The sequence below is a fragment of the Amphiura filiformis genome, chromosome 6 (genome assembly GCF_039555335.1).
Source record: "Amphiura filiformis chromosome 6, Afil_fr2py, whole genome shotgun sequence".
In the NCBI taxonomy this organism is placed as follows: domain Eukaryota; kingdom Metazoa; phylum Echinodermata; class Ophiuroidea; order Amphilepidida; family Amphiuridae; genus Amphiura; species Amphiura filiformis.
This window is the reverse complement of record NC_092633.1, coordinates 65,920,123-65,944,520: the sequence shown is the minus strand read 5'-3', so window position 1 is coordinate 65,944,520 and position 24,398 is coordinate 65,920,123. Positions and strand designations below refer to the sequence as shown.

At 35.2% G+C, this 24,398-nt stretch overlaps 1 protein-coding gene across 1 annotated transcript in view; it reads right to left on the bottom strand.

Annotated features, from left to right (window-relative positions):
* LOC140155846 (tyrosine-protein phosphatase non-receptor type 5-like) overlaps window positions 1-19,656 on the bottom strand; it is an 85,652-nt gene extending 65,996 nt beyond the window's left edge. Inside the window, exons 1-2 of the mRNA XM_072178836.1 lie at window positions 19,501-19,656; window positions 9,360-9,703 (exon numbers count right to left, since the gene is read on the bottom strand). The gene's annotated coding sequence lies outside the window, so the exon portion shown is untranslated. The remainder of the gene's footprint in view (window positions 1-9,359; window positions 9,704-19,500) is intronic.
* Between the last annotated feature and the right edge of the window lie 4,742 nt (window positions 19,657-24,398).

Sequence of the window (24,398 nt, the reverse complement as noted above, 5' to 3'; positions counted from 1 at the left end):
TCAAACAAAAAATGGGATACTCAAAAGTTGCATGCCTAAAATCTGTGTACAATTTGATGTTAACCCAGAATAGTATGTGGTGATTAAGTTGAGAACCTTTGATCTACTACATAAAATTATATGTGCAGTAGCTATAAATATACGATACTAAAGTTTGTTCAGCTCATAATAAGCAAAAGAAATAAGACTCATCCATTATTGGGCACAACACTTGCACTAGTTGCGCGTTGCGTAATGCATGACTGATACACACTTAAGTGAATTTACGGGAGTGCTAGTTGGGACTTTATTGACATATATGCAACAACAAAAAACAAATGTTTTTTTGTTTTGCCTATTATAAGCCGAACAAACTTTACTACTAGCAGGACTTAGCCTTTTCACTTCTTTTATTTTGTCTTCAGAACTGCCCATTTTTGCCCCTTCATCAAAAATACCAATTAAATACCATAATATATGGTTTCCTTTAGATTGTTGTTTCCCAAGCTACGTGCATTAAATTAAACGTCACATGAATTGCTGAACAGAAAAAGGTCACAATTCCACACATGATAAACCTTTTTCCATTTCCCATCATGCTCTACTCACTCCCAAGACCGCCGCATTCCGGTGGGAGTGTCGCAAAATACATCATTTCTTCAGGGGTGAAAAGTTCTGTGTACTACAACTGTTCCATTCAACTCGGCATAGCCTCACAACACTGATTGGAGCAGTCCACATTTTACCAATATTTTGTATAACAATAACAGCTTCAAGGGTTGTGGAATCATCAGCTGGGATTTCCCCAAGTTTTTCCAGGCTGTGATTGCTTGCATAAAATAACAATATAAAGTTGATCACCATAGCCACCATTTTTGTCACCTTTACATGTAAGTAATGATATCAAAATACAGAAATTGTGTGCAGACACCCGCAACCTCATTTAGGTTGTCCTACGTCTGTTTGGGTTAATTTGGACAACCGGATTAACCACTACTATTTCAAATGCTGCCCAATGGAAAAGTGCATGATGAAAAAAAAAAAAAAAAACACCACTCACCTGAACCAAAAGATGTTTTACTTTAGTACACCTAGATATGGCGGTGCGTATACTGTTCAATGCATGGCTGTGTAACCGTCCTGGCTGAAATCCAGAAATGACGTCATTTGTTCTGGTGCTGTCACTTACGGTTTTAATTCTGTAATGCAGGAGGAAGAACATGCCTTTTGCAACAAAAAAAAATGGGGGACCAGCGAAAATACAGCTTATTTAGCCAATGTGAACATGGGGTCATTGACAGAAATATTTTCCTCTCTTTCACTTTCTTTGAACACATTTCACCTAAAATGTACTTTATTATTTCAAATTCCTAATAAGTGACATTCAACTTTGAATATTTCCTAAAACCTGTCAACACAACTCAACATTAACTAAAACATGATTTCACAAATAACGCCTACAGTTGCATATGCCCATCTGTAACCATGGCACTGTGTGCAGGCTTGCCCAATCAGGATCTGACTTGACATCGTTGCACATCATCAAAATAAACAAAAACGACTGAACATTGTTATGACAGCCAACACCTGTACATTCTGTGGCACAGTCATGTAGCTTTCTGAATTTTCCTATCATGTTGACATTGTACAAAGCTTGTGATCTCTACATGTATACTCCTATGTAATAACACATCTGATTACTGAATGACAAAGTCAGTTCTGATCATAGAGGATTAGAAGAATGTCTCCATGGTCCGATTTCTATGGATAGAACAAAGCCAGTCTCCTTTAATACGGTACTGTCTTAATTCCATTACACAAGTCCTTTTAGCCATCTTATACTATTAAGCAAGTCCTTTTAGCGATCAATAAATTTCATACCAAGAGATTCCAATTTGCTAAATTAAATTTTCCTTCTCAGGTATTCGTGGTTGGCCAAAACATAAAAGAGTAGAACGTACATACCTAAATTTGCCATAAAATAAAATTAATGCTAACAACAAAAAATCTTACAAAATAGTAGAGCATAAAGCGCCTGTAAGCGCAAACATCCCATGTGATTCGATTGCGCAATAATCCGAGCTCTCCATACATGTACATATGAAAAGGCTGGTCAGGCTTGCTATTCATGATTTTGTTGGCAGCGCCCAAGGGGTTGTTGGTTCAAAGTTCAAAACCCCACCGATTCCAGCAACATCTCAATTCATCTTTGTTCTTCACTCCTTTCCTCTCCCTCCGCCAAAAACCAGAGGCAGTGATAGGGTTAATAAAAACATTTTCAATTAAAAAAATGAGTGAATGAATGAGCAAGCGAGTGATCAAATGACTGAATGGGTGAATGAATGAATAAATGAATTTAAGTAATCAACTAAATAAGCTGGTGTGATAAGAAACAAATTATTATGCTCAATGTATTAGGCCTAAAAAAATTGTTTCATTGGCGTAACCTGACCTACCCTAAAAGAGGCCTGACCATGACTTTTTTTGCTTTTTATTTTTGCAAAAAAAAGGTTTTAAAAAAATCCCTACCCTAATTTTTTTTATGTTACCGTATACCAATCAAACTATTTTTCTAGGCCTTATAGACAACTGCAATAAAAGTTTACTATTTTTTGCTATTTTTCAAGCTTGAGTTAAATGGCAAAATGCACAAGTCTGGAACAATTCAAGAGTTGGTAACAAGATTGCACACATTGCATTCATAAGTTACGTAAACATGTAATATGAATGAACATTAGCTGTTTGATGGGGTACCTACAGGGATTACTCCAATTGAGTCAAATTGCTCTCTTTCAAGTGCAAATGCAACACCATTTTTGTTCTTTTATTTCACACGTTTGCATGGATACCTACGGCACTCATTTTGAGAGAGAGAGAGAGAGAGATTTGCTGCTTTACATTCAGAGTTTGTTTACATGTAAATATTACCTGAAAATTTAAACAGAAGTATTTAAAAAATAGACACATGTTTGATATAGATTTCATCACAAATGAGATCTATTGTTTCAATAGAAATCCTGAAGATAGTCCCAACTATGTGTACATACATATCAAGGTAGCTGTTCCATGTCTTTTAAAATACTTCTACAATCATCTAGACAAAAATAACCATGACACCGAATAGCCTTGTGTGCCCCATGCCTTTGCCTGGGTGCCCCCCCCCCAAAAAAAAACAGTGTAATTTTGGACACATTCTTCAGCATGTTATTGCCTTAGTGCCCTAGCATGCCAAATTGCCTGACTGACACAAGCACAACAGACAAACCAACAAACCAGCATAAATTGAGGAAAATTTCATAATTTACACACCAACAACTTTGAAACATAGCAAACTTGCACGTACACAAAGAATATTTGATACTACTTCTAGGAATGAATCACTTTAAGTGCAGTCTTTAAACAAGCAAAAGCACACGCTGTTTGAGATTTAAACCGCAGCGGTAACCACTGGCGAGTAGCTATAAAAAAACATCCGAAACACGAGTAGAAATGTGGGTCAAATTCATCCATAGTGCACTATTGACTATGAAGTGACTGCAGAATTATCATCATCTTGATGTATCTCAGCTGTCCTTAATTGTATAATGGTAAAGTTGGCATTGGTTTGTTTTTCTGTTTGTTGGCCTAGAACATTAATTTTTGTCACCACAATTTATGCTAAATTTTATCTTAAAAAAGGTGTGATTTTTATACCTCTGGTTCAGGGACTGTCCTTTGAAAATGAGCTGTAGAATGCTCTTCTGGTCTCTTCAAGAAGAGCTTTAGAAGAGCTGTTTGCACCTGTTGTCGAGCAGCTCTATAAATCGCTCTTGCAAATGCAACTTAAGAATAAGAGGAGCTGTAGAGGAGGGAACCTCTCGCTTATCTCAAAAGGCAGTCCCTGCTGGTTTATACGTAATCATTGTGTACAAAATATATTTTGCAGATTGTTAAATTTATATGGTCTGTTGACAAAATGACAACACAGTGGCGTATGGAACAATTTATTTTTGTGGATACTTCCTCAAATTTGCCATAAAAAGAGGATGCTAGGATCACAAAATGCATGGAACAGAACCCATGTTCCAAAACTAAGCCAGCATTGATTCTCTTAAAAAGCCCGCTTTCCTTTGAATCAGAATGAACTACATGTATGAGGGGATAAGTGTACGTCCAGTATGCAACGCACTCTCCTCAGGGTGATATTGTGACATACGTCTTCTCAGCACAAACAGCTCAGAACTCAACATTCCTATCACTGTCCCACACAGCAATTCAACATGCACACCCCTACACATACGTATGCAAGTGGCGGTATTGGTTTACACTACTTTACAGTAGTACACAAACACACCCCCACACACTCATTTTCTAGGACAACATAATAATGTGGGCATGTACGCAGCCAGCTATCAAGCCAACATATCAATATCCCCTTCCATTTTCAATCTCATTTCTTTCATCCATGTACAGGTAGATAACATATGGTTTGTGGTACTATGTTCTCTAAATTTGTTTTAAAAAAAAGAAGATACAAAACGGAGAGATAAAACAAAAAATTTGTACAAATCACTTTTTTTATGATACCAAAAAGGGTAAATCAACTGTTGGAGTTAATTTATGTTTCATAATGTACCACACTTGATCTAATAATTATTATCTATTCCAGCTCCAGTGATAGCTCATTAATTTCCCTGGACCTTTGGATGCATTGTAAGGTCAAAAAAAAAAGGTTCGTCTCAAAGCTCGCGCGCGCATTTTGTAAAATTGTGAGATTTGGAAAAAAAGAAATGCAGATTTTTTTTTATTTCCAAAATTTTTTTTTTTTTTAGTTTTTCGGCGAAAATCTGATTTTTTTCTCCAAATACCATGAAAAAAGTCAGGAATAAAAAAAAAAAGAAAATCGCATTTCGCATTTGTTTTCAAACCACTCGTGAGCTTTGAGGCAAACCATTATTTTTTTTTTTTTTTTGCCTAATAGGTGTTGGCATTTTATTTTGAAAAATCAATATAACCGGGTTGCAATGCTAGTTTTCTTGCCCCTCCAGTGAACATAGGCATAAACCTACCCAAGACATACATGAGGTGTCACTGGAATTGGAACAGATAATAGCGTCCCTCCTTCCTCTATAAGCACCTCTACAAAAACAAAAGAAAATCTGAATAAATCGTAACTTTCAGAGACTAAAAGAAAAATATTCTTTGTAATATTTTACTTCAAACATATACTATACTATATTGAACCAATTTGATTGGAAATAATAATTACCGTACTGCACTTCGCTGTCTATGATGGAATGATGCATTTCATACATGTTAGTGGTGGAATTCAACTTCCTTATGAATTTATTGTACTTCCATCTCATGTTGGCTTGAACTAGAAATGCAAAACTGCCATTGCCTGCACAGGTGGTGCTTCACAGTGACGCAAATAAGGACATGTGATTTATAAATAAATCCAACTGTACTAAACAATTTTTACTGAGTTATATTTTCATTTTTTACGGCGAACAAAATGTAAGTCTTCCTTTATCCTACTTTGATTTTTCTTGTTAGGATGCTATTTCAGATGTTATCATGTTAATTTAGAGATAAAAAAAAATGCACTCATTAACAAAATAAATAAATGCGTATGAAAAATTCGGTTAGTTTTTATCTATTTGTTGCTTTTTGTTGTTATAGAGACACACATGTGATTACCAAGTTAATTCATTGATGAATTGTTTTCTTTGTCATTATCATGTATTACAAGGACACATAGGAAACAACACTGTAAATTATACAATTAACAGATCTTGTGTAATATACAGCCTGAACTCCAGATGACAAATTATATCTATAGGTACTATCTGTGCTGACAATAGCCTAGCAGCTATTGTGTGTTCATTTTTTCCCATGGCTACAATGTATTGAAGATAGCAATTAGCTTTTGACTGAATAAAACAATTAGCTTTCTACTGAAGATAGCAATTTAGCTTTCTGCTGGAAATAGCAATTAGCTTTCTACTGAGATAACCATTAGCTTTCTACTGAAGATAGCAATTAGCTTTCTACCGGAAATAGCTTTCTATTGAAGATAGCAATTAGCTTTCTATTGCAAACAGCAATTAGATTTCTACTGGAGATAGCAATTAGCTTTCTACTGAAGATAGCAATTAGCTTTCTACTGAAGATAACAATTAATAGCGTTATACTGAAGATAGCAATGAATTATATTTCTACTGAAGATAGAAATAAATTTGCTTTCTACTGCTTCTACTGAAAATTGCAATGCAATTAATAAGCTTTCTTTAAGACAGCATTTTAGCTTTCTACTGAAGATAGCACTTACCTTGCTATTGAAGATCAAAATTAGCTTTCTACTGAGGATAGAAATTAGCTTTCTACTGAAGATAGCAATTAATTAGCTTTCTATGGAATACAGCAATTAATAAGCTTTCTACTGTAGATATCAATTAGCTATCTACTGAAGATAGCAACTATGTCTGTTCAATTTTTGTCATGTCTACTGGAAATAGCAATTTGCTTTCTACTGATAACAATTTGCTTTCTACTGATAACAATTAGCTTTCTATTAAGATCACAATTAATTGGGTTTCTACTGAAGATAGCAATTAATTACCGGTAGCCTTCTACTGAAGATGGCAATTAATTAGCGTTCTACTGAAGATGGCAATTAATTAGCTTTCTACTGAAGATGAAAATTAATTAGCTTTCTACAGAAGATAGCAATTAGCTTTCTAATAAAAATAGCAATAAATTAGCTTTCTACTAAAAATAGAAATTAGCTTCTTACTGAAGAGACAATTCATTAGCTTTCTAACGAAGGTAGCAATTAATTAGCTTTATACTGAGGTTAGCAATTAGCTTTATACTGAAGATAGCAATTAGCTTTCTATTGATGATAGCAATTATGAACTTTCTACTGTACATGTATATAGCAATTAGCTTTCTACTGAAGATAGCAACTAGCTTTCTACTGAAGATAGCAATTAACTTTCTACTGAAGATGGCAATTAGCTTTCTACTGAAGATAGCAATTAGCTTTCTACTGAAGATAGCAATTAGCTTTCTACTGAAGATAGCAATTAGCTTTCTATTGAAGATAGCAATTAGCTTTCTATTGAAGATTGCAATTAGCTTTCTACTGAAGACAGCAATTAGATTTTTACAGAAGGTAGCAATTAGCTTTCTTCTAAAGATGGCAAGTAGCTTTCATCTACTGTACTAGGTAGCAATTAGCTTGCTACTGTAGGTGACAATTACCTTTCTACTGAAGATAGTGCAAATTAATAACATGATAATCTATATGCTGAGGATAGCAAGCATGGTGATAAGTTATCTACTGGGCACCTAAGGGTGGAATTATTATTATTACTGAAGATGGCATTCAAATATACTTGCACTGGATTGCATGCATCATGTATTAAAACTCATATCATCATGATTAAATTCCAATTTCCGAACAAAAATTATGACGGCAACTTTTTACAATTAGATATTCAAAATACTACTGGAAAGCTTTAAAAAACCACTTCTATTGCATTCAAGTTACAGCAGAAAAAAAATATTAAAAAGGTTCAGAAAAGTGAATTCATTGCATGAAATACATGCCACAACAAGTTTTTTGTAGCCTTTTTTTATTTTTGTCCTACTTGAAATTTTTACAGAACAAGTGAATAAAATATATTTCAATTATAATTTCAATTTGAAGTGCTTTCAAGTCTTCCTAAGCATAATGGCTTCAGCATTCATCTACACTTCTTCCTAAACATTGGAAAAAATAAATTTCTGATCAACCACTCTGTGAAATTTTGCACCTCTTTAGTACCACTTCATCTTATACAAGACTGCAAAAACACTGCAAATTCTGCTCTTAAATTACTCCTCATTTAATGTGTAATTCCATCGGGTTGTAGATTTGAGCATTAATGTGGTGTTTTAACATTGTGTCATGTTCCAAATTTAAAAATCAATTTTGTTCTTATGTTTCATCTTACTTAAAATGCCATACTTTGATAGTGCATACTAAAAACAGAACTTACTGTTTACTGTTTAAATTGAATTTTACTTTGGTTTATTCTTTATTAATATTTTGGAAACAATACGTAAGTCAATGGTTCTGTTTGTCTGCTAGCGTGTTTGGCTTTCTTCACTTATTTTGTATACCAAATACATAACATTCCAATTGATGCTAAATTCTTACTTTGTTCTTCTATTTTATTTATTTTAGCGTTGTGCCACACGCCCAAGAAAAGCTTGCATTCAGTGAAAAATAATACACTACATGTATATTATGTTATAAATAATTCAATGTGTAGTCGCCTGCTCCGCAGCCGACTGATGATGATGATGATGAATTCAATCAGGACAATAAAGCAATAATTCTCATTTTATACACAGCACAAAGATCTAAATTTCTGTCACCTTTACCCAATGCGGAAACCGTGTAGAAACAATAAATCTAATTCAGAGACCTTTTCTGCAGCACAGAAAGGACCTTTCCGCAATATGGAAAGTATTCACAAGTATTCAGAGGACCTTTCCGCAACACGGAAAATATTCACAAGAATTCAAAGGACCTTTCTGCAGCACGGAAAGGTTTTGGAAAAAATCTGATTGTTTTCATAGTATTTCTGCTGAAATTCAAAACATTGTGCTGTGTTACATGCATCCCCAATGGAGGCATCCTTGGCCCCAATACAAAATACATAGACATGTACCAAAGCTTTCAAAATAAATTGTAATATTCAGCACTTTGGTAGCTGAAGTAGATCCATACAAGCCTTTATTTGTAAATCTCATAATTATTCACTGTTAAAATCAATACATTTTCCAATATTTTATCTTAAAGAACTGTATTTGAACATGAAAATTGATCGACCGGAAGGAACTGTTCCACTGTTTGCCAATTATTCTTCATAAAATCATTCTTGGCACTACATGTACAATGTGTGTATTGACATTCTTGTCGGAAAATATTGATTCAATGTTTTATCTGTTTTTAACCTACATATTATGAAACATTTTTTGCAGCATTAACATTTCACAAAAAATAAAGAAAAGAAGGAAGGAAAGGGAAGTTCACAATTTTCTTAATTTTTTAGGCTGTCTAGTGTATGTATAGACCTATTTTGAACCAAATTAACTGCAGTTTAAATTTTGTAACATTTTGAAAATGGCAATTGTAAAATGGGAAAAGTTTAGTACATATATTGCAAAATGATGCTACATTATACTTACATTCATCAATGTAGACTCGTCTCAGCCATATTTTCACATAACACAGCATATCATACTCATACCTTGCAACTGTACCAAATTAGACAATAAATATGAAGTGCACTGAAGATTTGAAATTGGGCATGCATTCAGTCCATCAATTCTTTTGTAATACTTACAGATTTGTTCACATATGATTTAGTCCCATCCTCATTGTCACATCCAAAATATGTTCAGGGTCAGTCGGCCATCTTAGAATTGATTTTGGTTGTTGTAAGTGCTCCTGGGTATATATCTTTCTCAATGTTGTCACAGCACACACCGCTTGGTGCTCATGTATTAAGCTAGGCAGCATACAGTGAAGAGGAGAGAGCGGAGGGACACGGCTGGCATACGATCAATGCAATCATAGACTACTGAGATTCCCAATCTATCAATTAAAGTTTCCCGGCGTTTCTTCCTGTTTTAATTTGGTCCTTACTCCTGGCTGAGGTTTACATGTATATGGCCAGACCTTGTTGACCTATTATGTACAAAAGAAATTTACAAACAAAACTATTACAAATTGAGCAAATTTGCTGATGAAACTGGGGCTGTTGTTCTTAATATTTAATCCAATTCGAATCCAATCAAGTCAACATTATTTATCAAATTATTTTGACATGTCGGCATTAGAAAAAGATCTTGATGAGAGCAGTAATGATGACCGGCATTTTCCCATTTCTCGAGCTCTGCAGTTCAGTCTCATTTCACTTATTGTCTTTTCTGCTACATTGACTTCAAGTTTAATTACATGTATACATAGAATACATGTACACACACTCTCTTGCGAGATATAAATCCATAAAAGAGCTTGTAACGCTATTGCATGCATCTGCTTTGGTCATTATCAGATATTTGTTTATCATCATCATCTTCTCTTCAAATATCATGTAACATCAACTTTCTCCATGCTTCTGCAGACTTTAGAGATGAGTAACAAACCATAAATGTTGTAATAAAACAAGGGAGTACATGGTGAAGAATGTGCTTCTGAATTCCACTTAATCTTATCATCACAATAATTTAAAGAAAAATAATCTTAGGAAATCTCTTCTTTTCAGTAAGACAAAATTAAAAAAATTTAAAAAAAATTCAGATTTTGACATTTTTATAAAGAGTATAGATTGTGTCATTATTTCCATTGGGTCAATTACAATTTGTATACAGATGTAAATGCAATTAGCATTATGAACTGTGATATATTACACACACACAAAATGTGATAAATTTTACACGCACAAAAAAATGTTTTTTCTAAAACTGATCTGTTTTTTTAATGATTGTCAATCAATACATTTGGTTACTAGAAATTACATAATTAGATCCACACTTAAAATCATGTACATGTAATAACTGCACCAGCCAGTAATGGACAAGTGTGAAAGGTATCAATATATTGATGACAAGTATGAAACTACAGGGCTTTATATTTGCACACAAATGCGGCTATTCCTGCATGTTACCAGTGCACAAACTTACACCCCCTGATATATTTTGTGACTAATATTGCATTTTTCTAAAAATATAACTACACACTGGTAAAAAAAGTTATGTATATTATAGGGGTAAGGGATCAAATTACTTCACTGAAATTTCAGCAATTCAAGACAAGTGGTTCATTATATATATGTTAAGAAATGAGGTACTTTCTAGCGGTAACTAGATTCCTTGCTCCCATAATATAATATGTATAACTTTTGTTACCAGTGTGTTATTTTTTGAGAAAAATGCAAAAATAGTCACAAATCTATCAAGGGGTGTAGTACCACCTTTTTTAAGCTGTATTATTTGCTGAGACACTGCCCCATAATATTTTAACTATAGGGCTCATGTATCAATATTTTAGGTATTTATGCTCAAGTGCTATCAGCACACCAAATCACAGCGCTGTAGCTGCTTTATTTACCGAGAAACGGCTAGCCCTTTGTTTTAACATTTGGGCCTCCGATGCACCATACAAATGTAAACCATTTAGCAACCATCAGGGACTTGCAGCTAAGATGCTCACACCCTACACACACCACATCAACCCATCACAGCCAGATCAGCTCTTGAGTTCCCATACCAGTAACAAAACAATACGGTTCCTTACCCAAGGGAATTTCAAATTACATGTAGCTCAATTTTTTCATGAAACCAGGTCTTGAACTAACATTTACATCATCACACACCAATGCACTAAAGAATAACACCTTACTTGATGCAAGATTTTATAAGGAAAGGATGACAATTCAAACTACAGTTAAAATTGTGAACCAACACTGACAGTCAAAATGTATGTATTTGAAATTCCCTGCAAAAATCAACTTTTTTATATTCATCCAGTCACAAGAAACATAAATTTGCCCTACCTGTCCCCTTCCCAGCAAAATGTGCTTTACCTGTGGGTACATTACACACTTCACAAAACATGGGAACAAACTCTGACATTTCCAAGTTAGTCTATATGCACTGCATGCTGAGTGAATGTCAATAATACTTCAGTGTGAAGGCTCCACAATTGAACACAATATAACATATTTGTGCATGTCAGACGATCTTTTCAGCATTCAGACATGTACAACTCCCTGATACTTCTGATTAAAGAAACAACCTACAGCTCCAAAGGTAGTGTATCTTGTACCAGATTAAAGTGTTAAATGTTGTCACTGTAAAAATGGAAATGTTCATGCTACATTATTTTCACGATCAAAGCAGCCAGAGCAAATATCCCAACATAGCCCGAAACTTCATGGCCTTCTCGTTCCTATCCTCATACAAAGGCCATGAACGGGGTACTATTAGAAAAAAATGGGGCACCAGCAGGGTACTTTCCAACACACTTTCACAAAGCAAAATACCCAAAACATTCTCTTTCCCACTAGGGTGTCTGCCATTCTCGATACTCTATGTTCGTGATTGAGCCACATGCAGCCTGGGAATGAGACTATAGTTCGACAATTGCATGATCATGATTAAGTATTCACTGATCACATTGTCCCCTTTTAATTTCGAGCCCAAATGAGGTAAAACTTCAGCCCCTATAATGTGTGTAAAAAGTGATGGATATAATTTACATTGGGGAAACTGGACTCCTTGTGAAATGTGAAACACACAATGCACAAAACCTTGTGAAATAAAGCATTTTATTTCATTTCAAAACTTACCAACCATGGTAGAATCATATGGCGTAATTTTCAAAAATGATTCAAACCTTTTTTTTTTTTCATTTCTGTAGGACTTAGGTTTTAGGGGTTATTGATTTATTCCATTTACAGTGCTTTTTTTAGCATAAAGTCAAAGAAACAGTGCTTTTTATATTTTAGTCTTACAGACACGACCGATAGTCTCCTCTACTGACACAACTAATTACGCTCAGTATGCTTTTGTCCCATTCTGGTCTTAAAATATATGCCTCCATGTCAAATTAGATGCATAGCATCTGACACAACAAGCACATGGCAAACCTTATCGCTACTTGTGATAAACATTCTTTACATAATGGCTGTAGTGCAAGTCTTAATAAGCGATAACTTTCCCTTCTTACTGATAACTCTGTTGACACAGTGATTACAGCTGAGAAATAAAACACATGCTGGGGCAACTAAGACCTGAATGCCTTCATGTCAATGGTGTCCAAGGAATTGTCAAATAATCAGTGGCGGCGTCATCGGGGGGCATGAGGTGGATATGCCCCCAGTCAAAACTCTTGCCCCTGTTGCCCTCCCCCTCCCCCAGTAAAACCCAAAATTACGTGAAAAAAAATCCACTTTTTGCGGCAATTTTGCACAAAATTTGTTGATTCCCCCCATGTACATTGTACTCTGGGCATTAAGCACAACACTCAGTACAAAGATATAGAAGAGTGATCAATAGTTGGAGCCCAATAGAAACAGCCATTAAGTCGTGTTCACATTTTGAGTTACACGCTAACAACATCTGTAATAAATTACTGAAACTGGCGAATTGGTAAGGCTAAAAACTATTACATTATTTCGGAAAACAGACTTTTGCGCACCCCAATAAAACATCACATTTTGTTTTTGTTTACTTTAACGGGGACAAATTAAGTTAATTAGTTCCAAAAACACTGAAAGGGCCTTTCAGACTAAAACAACAAATGGTCATGTTTTTGGAGGTGGGCACCCAAAAAAGGTGGAGCTGTCACATTTTCCAAAAAAAAATTTCTTCTTCTTCATATATTTTTGCTAAAATCCATCATGAAGAAATGGTTTTGGTCTCAAATTGAAGATAAATTATTAATCTAATGAAATAGTAACAAATACAGTTGAACAAATGTATTAATTAATTACAACCGCTTAATTAAGTTAATTAGCCAGGGGTGGAGCCGGTAGAGGAGGAGCCGGTAGAGGAGGAGCTCTGTGTAAATCCAATTAGAAGTTGGTGTTCAATAATAAAATTTATGAACTTGGTTGCCTAGCAGAAGTAAAATGCATTTGCACAATGTTAATCTCATTTTTAACTTTCTATAACTATAATTGCCTAGCTAATCTTAATAAACTTAGTAATTTAAGGATTTAACAAGCTTTTAATTAATGCAGGGGAATGTGTGTCATGCAATACAATGGCTTTTAAATTTTGCATGCATGAAGAAAGGAATGAAAATAAATCTCATCTGTCATAAATATATCTTTGAAATTGTTTTATCTTTGAAATATCTATCAAATAAATCTTCTCAAAGGAGTTTATTGCAGTCAAAGGATTTAATCTGATGACATTATTGATCTCTGGTTATTGTTAAATAGTTTATTGATGTAGGCTAATTGTGCATCTATAGGCCTATGCCTACATGTACATGTACCATTGTTACAATGTATTCACTGTAAATTGATTTTTGAAACACCCTATATGGAATTGGATATTTAAATGTGATTTATAGCAATTCTTTAAACTATTTTGTTTCCAAAATTTGAAGTGCATTTGCTTACAAATGGCACTTAAAGAAATTTTACATTAAATTAAACAATTTAAAATACAACTTTTTTCACACCCTGTATAACACAATGGGCTTAACAAATATAGTGCAAACTAAATATTTAATGAAAGGACTAATTGTGTACATTCCAAATATCAAGTTCATTTTCCAATTTAATATACTATGTAAAAATATTGGAATGGGAAAGAAATGTAATTGTTTAGGTATTTTTCAGTGGAATCACCCTGTATATTTTTGGCACACCCTGTATATCCACTCAAACTTAACAGATTTGCAATCCTGACAATGTGTGATTTCTAAAAATATATACTTTTACATGGTTTGGGTGAAAACTTGTTGAAATATAATCAGAAAGACAAAAAGGAGTTGATTTTTGACAAATTGCAAGATGTGACGCAATTGGGTCCCACCTCAAAAAACATGACCAAATGTCTGATATTAGGTCAGTATTACAGGAGTAGCTGACAGGTAATCTGTGTCTGTGCAAAATATTTAGGCCCATGTTGATCGTAAAAGACAGTAACCGCGAACACGGGCGATTGCTAGTTTCAAAATTCCACAAATATTTTCCCTACTCCTACCGCATGTCCACACCTAGCCTACTCCTAGCACTACGGCGACTAGTTCCACCAAGCATTTACTTCTGGTCGGCATAAACATTGGCTACCACCTTTCGGTGTTTCTGTGACCTTTATTAACCATGCTATATAATTTCTTAGTTCCGACCAACAAAAGGTCAAACTTACTCCGGGTGCCAGGCGTAATCTGCGTTCACATTGCAACTTATGCCTGGCGGAGGTTACACCCAGCTCGATACTCCTGACATTTGTCAGGAGTAAATTGTCGGACGTGCGCCTGAGGGAATTTATGTTGACCATCGTCAGTCTGCACCTACTCTGGCAGCGCCAACCACTACTCCTAGCAACTTGCGTCGACCTAGTTCCACCGGGCGTACGTCCGACAATGTGAACACGACTATATATGCACACTTTAGTAGTCATTTGGGTGGGCACTTCTTCCCTTAGCCTTTTACAAAATGACTAAGCGTCTATTTCTGTCCAGTTCTTTTTCTGTCATTCTCATAATGAGCTATCATTGCCATATGCTTTGGCCATTTATACCATTCAAGTTTTTTCAGGAAAAAAAGTTTTCCACTTTTTCCACAGGCCTTGCTGTTTAGATTTTAAAGGCGAGTGGTTAATCACTCGCTAGCATGATGCTAGGCGAGTGGTTGAATTTTCACATGCTGAATTGGCTGATTTGATGGCTGATTTTGGGGGATTCACAGCGTGTAATATTTAGTGCCTATGGCGAGTGGAAAATCGCTCACAAGAAATCAAGTTTGGGCTAGTGGTGGCGAGCGAGAGCGCTCGCTCGCCTCAAACGGCAAGGCCTGTTTCCAGGAACACTCCAAAATCAAAAAAAGTTAGAAACAAAATAAAAATAATTTTTTTCCCAGAACTGTTTTATTTAATTTTCCAATTTCAGGTACCGGGTACCTGATTACCTGCCTGGAAAATTGTGGGTACAAAATAACCCAAAAATGCCTGCCTTAGGGACCGTTCACAAACACTTGTTAGGGGGCTTGATGCAAAAAGGGGAGGCCCTGAACATTTTTGACCCTGAAAAAAATGACCACAAATTTTCCTGGAAAAATTGAGTTTATGCTTTTCTATGGGGTTGACCCATAATTTTCATGTCAAAAAGGGGGGCCTGAAATTTTTGAGGTCTGTAAAGGGGGGGCCCGAAAAATTTTCGTGATTAATTTTTTTTGCATCAGGCCCCCCCTGTGTTTGTGAATGGTCCCTTACCTTACCCTCTTGTGATGCCACAGGAACTGCCTTTTGAGGAGAGCAAGAGCAATCACTCTCTACTGCCCTCCTTAATTTTAATCTGATAGGATTAGGATTAGGAAGAGAGATTTTTAGCTCTCATTTGACCATTCTCTCCTCATATATTGCAAATGCTCTAAACAGGTCTCTTTGAAGGCTACAGAAGAGCTATTTAATGCTCTCCTGCAATTTCCAAAAGACAGTCCCTGATGCCACTTTTAGTTTCAGTAAACTAAACTCAGTATCTTCAAAATTTATTATTGTGTCATTATTTACTATTTATTTGGAATCTGTTATACAAAGATAAACTAGAGCGATAACCGCACCATAGCTGAACCATGTGGCTTTGGCAGTATATTGTGGTTGGCCTATACCACTGTCATCATTGCATTTAAATTTCAGCTCAATTGAAGCATTTTGAAAACTTGACATTTGACCCCTTTATTGCCCCTTAATGACCTTAAATGAAGTTTAAAATATTTTAGACATGTTTAGAATGTCATAAGGATCGCTATGTTTAAATTTCAGCTCAATCGAGCATTTTGGAAAACTTGACCTTTGACCCCTTAATGACCTTAAATGAATCTTAAAATGTTTTTAAAATGTTTAGAATGTCATAAGGATCATTGCATATAATTTTCACCTCAATTGGAGCATTTCAAACACTTGACCTTTGACCCCTTTATGACCCCTTAATGACCTTAAAAGAATTTTAAAATATGTTTTAAATGTTTACAATGTCATAAGGATCATTACATTTAAATTTCAGCTCAATTGGAGCATTTTGAAAATCTTGACCTTTGACCCCTTTATGACCCCTTAAAAACCTTAAATAAATGTTTTAAATATTTTAAACATGTTTAGAATGTCATAAGGATCATTGCATTTAAATTTAAGCTCAATCGAGCATTTTCGGTTAAAATGACCTTTTTGACCCCTGTGACCCCAGGATGACCTCTGACGTTTGGAAATATTGTTATTATATTCTTTATGTTTTCCTCTTTCATATGACACCACTCATGGGGTCATACCTTCGTGGCATTTAGAGATATGTCCATTTCAGACCAAATGGTTACTCAGTAAGCTAGTAAGTAAGCTAGTAACATTCAAACATATAGGCTGATACCATTTCATGGTTCAGCAAAAATAACAATATGTGGGCTCTTTTTAGCAAGGCTCCAAGGATGTAGCCGAGGAACAGTCTCAAGGGTTTTTGGCGTGGATAGTACTTACTCACACTACAATGTTATGATAATTGATCTCATCTTTTGAACCAGGCTTTTGAATGGGTTCAACATTTGGCAAAACCTGCAAACTTCATGTACCGGTAATTATTTATATTTTTGAGCAATTTTTTTGGGAGACCCATCCGTGATCAGTTTTGTTTACTTCCAATTTTCCATTGCATGGGGTCACATTTCACTGATGACTGATCCAACATGATTTTATTTGCTTGAGATAGCTCTATCCTCTGGCCTGGATAGACCCAGGCTAGGGGATAAACTTCTCAATCAAATGCTTCAACTTAAGATTTTTTTAATGTACAGTGTATCTCTATGTCACAGCTGCAGGACTTCAGCCGGGACTTCAACCAGGCCGTATCCTAAATTAATACTTTAGTTATTTAAAATTATGATTAAAATTTTTTTTAAATGGAATACAGGACAAGATTAAGGGGGTACTACACCCCTCAATAAATGTGTGTCTATTTTTGCATTTTTCTCAAAAACTAATAACACAGTGGTTACAAAAGTTATGTATATTATAGGGGCAAGGAATCCAATTACTACACTGGAATTTCAGTGACCCAAGACAAGCGGTTTGTTATTTATGATCAGAAATAAGGTACCGCTAGCATGTACCTCGTTTCCTATCATATATACTGAACCGCTTGTCTTGAGTCGCTGAAATTTCAGTGTAGTAATTGGATTCCTTGCCCCAATAATATACATAACTTTTGTTACCAGTGTGTAATTATTTTTTGAGAAAAATGCAAAAATAGTCACAAATTTACCACATTGGTGTTGTACCCCCTTAACACTCCACTAGATATTGCTCACAATATTCAAAGTATTAAGTAGACCGTTCTCGAGTACTATAGGGAGGTTTCATGTATGCCACAGGTCACTAGCCCTGGAGGCACAACAACGATATTGGAGCACGTGAAAATGAAATATCACCTACAGAGTGCTAATATTCCTTACAAAGCATGAGTTTTAATAACGCGCCAAAGATTTAGAGGTAGACTGCGGAACTTAGTCCTCAATGATACTCAGTCATTTATCTTTTGGTCGTTAGGGGTGGTGCAATAATTATGTGTACCCCGGGTGGTGAATTCTCAAAATGGTCTGCCAAAATCGCTTCCCCCCCTTTGGCCATGCCAAAAATCTTTGCCCCCCCTCCTTTCGACGTGCCAAAAACCTTTGCCCCCCTTTTGACGTGCCAAAAATCTTTGCCCCCCCTTACACATGCAAGATTTTTCACCCGAATTTAAAACCTTAAATTGTTTTAATATTATATAATACTATACTGCTCGGACTCGGCACAAATTAAAAGACCATGTCACTCTCGACAAAAGAATGCATGCATGTCAAACAATGTCAAAGGTCATACGACACCAATTTGGTGCTTGTTATGCTCCTCGAAATATGTACCTTGAAGGCCTATGTCCGTGCTAGTTCCAGTAACTGTAACTCGTCATACCTAGGTCCGTAGATGTCATTATGTTTATGATAAAGACTGAAGTCTTGCTGGCAGGACTAATGTAGTACGAGGAACCCATACCGTAGTAGCTCTCTGCACAACGGTATGGCCATGGGATGAAGTGTATACAAAAAGCTAGTGCAACGTTGCACTAAAAAATACAAGGCTCCTGTAGCTTAAATAGTTGCATGTTTGTCATAATATTAATTACACAGCTTCTTGTACTTCTTGTCTAAACTCTTATGCTTGTAATTGTAATTAATAATACCCCATTATTTATCCAGAATAAATAAAATTCATTAAAACATGATCCACATCGGTAGCACCAAAACTGAGATGGCACTTCAGTGCAAACTTAGATAGGGCAGCACCAATACGAAAATGTCATACCGATAAATGATGTGTCTGTTTTGCCCGTTATTTAAGTTTGTGTTGCGAACTAGGACTAATGTCTGTGCTGGGATGATTATAGTTTGTTTGTCCTCCACCATGTCCACCACACTGTCTTGACTGACTCTCAATGCAGGTCATTTTTATCAACCTTTTAACCTTTCGTGCAAGCGCCCTATAGGAATTATACATTTTGTAAGCTTATCAATTTCTTTAGCATGTTTGGCATGTCGCCATGTTTAGCTCGCATGTTTGGTACATAATAATGTTGTGGACCATAACGGCCTATAAATTGCAATGCAAGTTTAACATCATCATGTCATACATCATGCACATACATCTGACAACATACATGCATGCATGTTCATTGCCGCATCGATATCATATAAATCATTGACAAACTGAAATATAACATACCTTTTTGTCCCCCTGGACTGCCTATCATAGGCTTGCACGCGCGTGGGTATGTGTCAAACTGGTAATAAAACTTATCCAATAATACTGGTAGACAGCCGCCAGGCTTTTGCGGTTTGTGGCCAACTCGTCAACACAAATCCTCATTGACCAGATGGAAGAACACACAAAACGCGTGATCAACATCCACCGACCAGACACGACATGTAAATAAACGAATCAATCCGCGTGCAAAATATAGTACCAAATAAAAGGCTCGAAATTTAATCAAAATGGTTTGGAAACTTATCTAATCATCGAATTATGGGCCTCCTATCTTTCAAATATATATTCTTTTAAATTGTGATTGTTACATTGACGATTTTTAAATTAATCAATTTAGGCGAGCTTAACGCGCATTGGTTTCCCGCGGTTTTTATAGTGTGTTTCGGTCAAATTCACTTCCGGAAACGATGACGTTGTAGTGGAGTCTGTCGTCATCTGCAAAGCAATGTCTGCTTCAAGGTCTCATATATCTGACTGTGAATAATTTATTATCTCTGCCGCTAGTGTTATTAAGCAAAAAATGTATGAAACTCGCATTTTGGATTTATAAATATAGCATTCTAAGTATTGCAATATTGTTCCTCTAAACAGTAAACAGGTGGATTCGGGACCTTTTTAATTGCGACGTCAGACGAGTGCTATCTACTGAAGATAGCAGCTGATTTTATATCGATATCATTTCGCTGAATGTCTCGACCCTTCGTGGCCAGGCTTCGTGTCAAATGAATGATTAATAATCTACTGTTGGCGCTCTTCAACCTTCTGTTTCAGACCCAGACCTGTCCTTCTTCAGTTAATTTTCATGGCTATCATTTATAACACTCACTGAGTTAATGATAAACTTACACAAAATATAGACCTAATTATCTTTTTTGTTAACTTCTGAACTTTATTAATTCCATAAATATAAAAATGCATCAAAAGCGCCAACGCGCACAAAGACCCAACAAATAGGCCCTAAGTCGGGAAAATAAAAATTCGATCACTCTTAGGCATAGGGGCCTAATTATGAAGAAAATAATTTCAACTTAAAGGTGGGTAACCTGATTGACAGGTGACATTAGGCGTTCCAAATCAGTAGGCCTATAGGCCTATTTCCGAAGAAATCGTCAAAAAACTGTTGAATTAGTCTCAACTGTGGTAGGCCTATAAGCCCTACCACGTTTTTGACTAATTCAACAGTTTTTTAATGCATATCTTCGGAAACACACCGATTTTTGGAACTTGTATTTTCAGTATGTTAATAAGAAAAATATAATCTTTCATTTGATATCAATTTATTACATGATCATAATGATTATCATAAACACTGTAAACTACCTAGGCCTATTAAATGTCAGTAATTCCATAAAGAATAACTCGCATTTACAAGGAACCCAGCAAACACAAAACGTTTTTGACATCATTCGCAAAGGTGATAAAAGGTTGTCAGAAAACGTTTAAATGTCGGGTTATATAAAGGGTATATTAAGAGTATAAAACGTTTTCATAACCTTAAAAACATTTTTGATAATCTACTGCTCAGCAAACAAAAATGTTTTACAGAAAACGTTTAAATGTCGGGTTATATAAAGGGTATAAAATCGTTTTAATAACATTCCAAAAACATTCTTGAAAACTTGATACAAAACATTCTAAACAGAATGTTATTTTGGGGTTGAAAAAATATTTTGCGAAAAATGTTTGCCCAAAATGTTTGCAATAACGTTTTAAAAACGTTTTCATGACCTTTATATAACCTGACATTTAAATGTTATTAAAAGGTTTTGAAAAAAAAAAACATTTTAAGAACATTTCTGTGTTTGCTGGGTTTAAATATTTAAACATAGTGTTATTTAAGTATTGACAAAATATTTGGTAAAAATGTTTTTAAAAATAGTTTACAATAACATTTTTTGAAAACATTAAAAAATATTGTTGTAGTGTGTTTTCATACAAAACGTTTTAAAACGTTATCATGACCTTTATACAACCCGACATTTTAATGTTATTAAAACGTTTTTACTAAAACCAAAAGCCAAAATATAACTTATTTAAAACGTTTGTAAAACGTTTTTGTGTTTGCTGGGAACATATTAAATGGTCTTTTTGCATGAATGCTTGAAAGGGACAACATTTTATGTTATAGGCATACATAATTATAAAGAATTTGATTTTCCAAATATCAGGTCACCTTCCTTTAAAGTCTTTCCGAAAATGTTTAACAGTTTTATATGTTTTAAAGGAGGATTTCGTGATCCTAGCATCCACTTTTTATGACTATTTTCAGTAGATATTCATGAAAAAAGCTTATTCCCAAACTTTCAGTTGATTCCGATTATGCGTTTGTGAGTTATGCATGATTTTGTGTATTACACTGCTCCATAGGCCACTGTTGTAATTTCGTTCTGGTATACCAGAACGAAATTCAAATTTGACGATATTTTTTCTAAACGAATTATTCTGCAAGAAATTTTTGGTATACATAAACATTATGTAGCCAGAGGTTTCCAGTGGCATAAAAATCTCAACTTTTTTTTGAGAAAAGTGGGGGGATGATGCTGTGGATCACGAAATGCCCCTTAAGGGTATTTTATCAATTGTTCCAAAGAATTGGATCGGTTGTTCTATAGCTTTTAAGGGTAGACGAACTATTGTTGGTCGAAGCAACCTAAAAATCGATTTTCATTATCTAGGCCTATATCAATATATTATTGAAAATTAACGCCTTGATGTTTTGCAAAAGTTCATTCTACAAATCATATAGGCCTACTTTGCAAACTTGCTTAATTTATTGTTGTTAATGAGTTGTGTATGTTTTACAAAAGTGTTGTTGTTTCAGCCCTCTTTACAACGTAACTCAAGAACCGCAGCACCTATAAAAGTGTATCTGTGATATTTTAATTCTTCTACACGCTCGTTATGAATTGAGTAATTTCAGTTTTTGCCAAAGCTCACTACCATTCGTAAGATGATGTGAACTACCAAATCACAACAGTTTAAAATAATTAATAACCTTAATATCAGAAAAGACTTCAAGTTTTGAGTTAGTACTTAAAAGTTATTGATTGTTCCTTCTTGTCTGGATACACCTTTAAAACGATCTAGTCCTAGGCCTACTCATTTTTTAATAGAAACTTGTCAAAGGGAAACTATTCAGATGGGGACATAACAGATTTCTCTTTAATATGAATCGGATATTCTCTTCAAAAGTCAAAGAAGCTCATCAAATTTGATAAGATTACCTTGTCATTTTAAAAAATGAATAAGTTTTTGTCAAAAATGACACAAATTATCAAGTTTGAGTAGTTTATCTTGTCAAAAATGACCAAAAAAATCAAATTCGAACAGAAGGCTTGTCAAAGTGAAATGAGTAGGCCTAATCTTGTCCAATAATTTTGGGTCAATATGAAGAGTTACTTGTTAACCTTTTCAGTGATCCCAGCGAAAGTGCAAAAAAATTAAAATTGTTTATAAATTGTCTAAAAGTGAAGGATATTAATAAAGTCATTGATTGTCAATAGGTATTCTTGAAATGAAAAAAAAAAATGGTAAGTTTGACATCTTTGACTCCATAGGCTACATAAAAACATAAACACCTAAATCAGTGTCCTAGTTGCTTAAAGTCCAGATATAGCCAATTAATAGTACTGATGAATCTATTGCTTATAAGGGTATTGATGAAATATTGATGAAGTACCGTAGTTAAGGGAGCGATCGTTATTTATGGCAGGGGGGGAATGGGTAAATTTAGGGGGGGACACGAATTTTTTTGTGGTCTTGAGGGGGGAACCTGAAATTTTTAGTTGAAACAGGAGGGGGGATTGTTAAATTTTAAATGGAGAAAATTGGGAAAACAAGGGGGAACGCGAAAATTTTGAGCGGACGCGAGGGGGGAACGCGAAATTTTTGTCAAAACACCCATTCCCCCCTGCCGTAAATAACGATCGGTCCCTAACTACACTGCAAAAACTATGAGAAGAGGAGAGGAGAGGAGAGGAGAGGAGAGGAAAGGAAAGCTGTCCTCTCAGGAGAACCCTTAGAGGCCCGCTTAGAGGTTCTCTAAAGAACCAAAAATGGTTCAAAAATCGAAAATGCCCCAAAATGTGATACAGAACCGTTTCCGGTTCTTTAGAGAACCTTTAAGGGTTCTCCCAAATTTAAGAACCTTTTTTGAGGTTTAAGAGGGAGGGTTCTCCTGAGGACAAAAAAGGTTCTATTTAGAACCTTTATTTCTTAGAGTGAAGATATAGTATCAAGACGGACTCCATGCTGACTTCAACGTCGATCCATCATGCATAATTTAGTAATGACTTGCGAGTCTCAAGACTTGTAAAGTGTCCGTGGACCTGTGTAACATTTAAAACTTTGCAAATTGAGTTCGGGCCCTTTTTTCTGTTTAAAGCAATGATTTAAATAGTGTACAAATGATGCACCAAACATGCCATAACGTAGTTATTTCTAGCTGATAAAGGTACTGCCGAGTTAATACCTATACAACGAGTGGGAAAAAAAGTGAGTGAGAGAGTAAAATGGAGGACAACCCCTTTTTGAGTGGGAAAATTCGTTCTAAAAAAGATTGGAAAAAGTAGTCTGTATAGGCCTACTCTCAAAAGCGTGAATATTGCCTAAAGAAAAATATACTTTCTTTCATTTTAGAGTGTTTTCAACTCAAAAACCGGTCGTCCTTCGTTCAACTCCGTGAAAGAGTGGAAATTCACTCTTTTACATTTAGAGAGATATCTATTGCTGCTAATGTATCAGTTAGGTATGTGATGTGCTCTGGGTAATTCAATTTCCATCATTAATTAATGTTTGTTTACATGAGATGGGATTCTCCTCTCATCTAATCAAGTTCAATAACAAGTCAAGGCAGA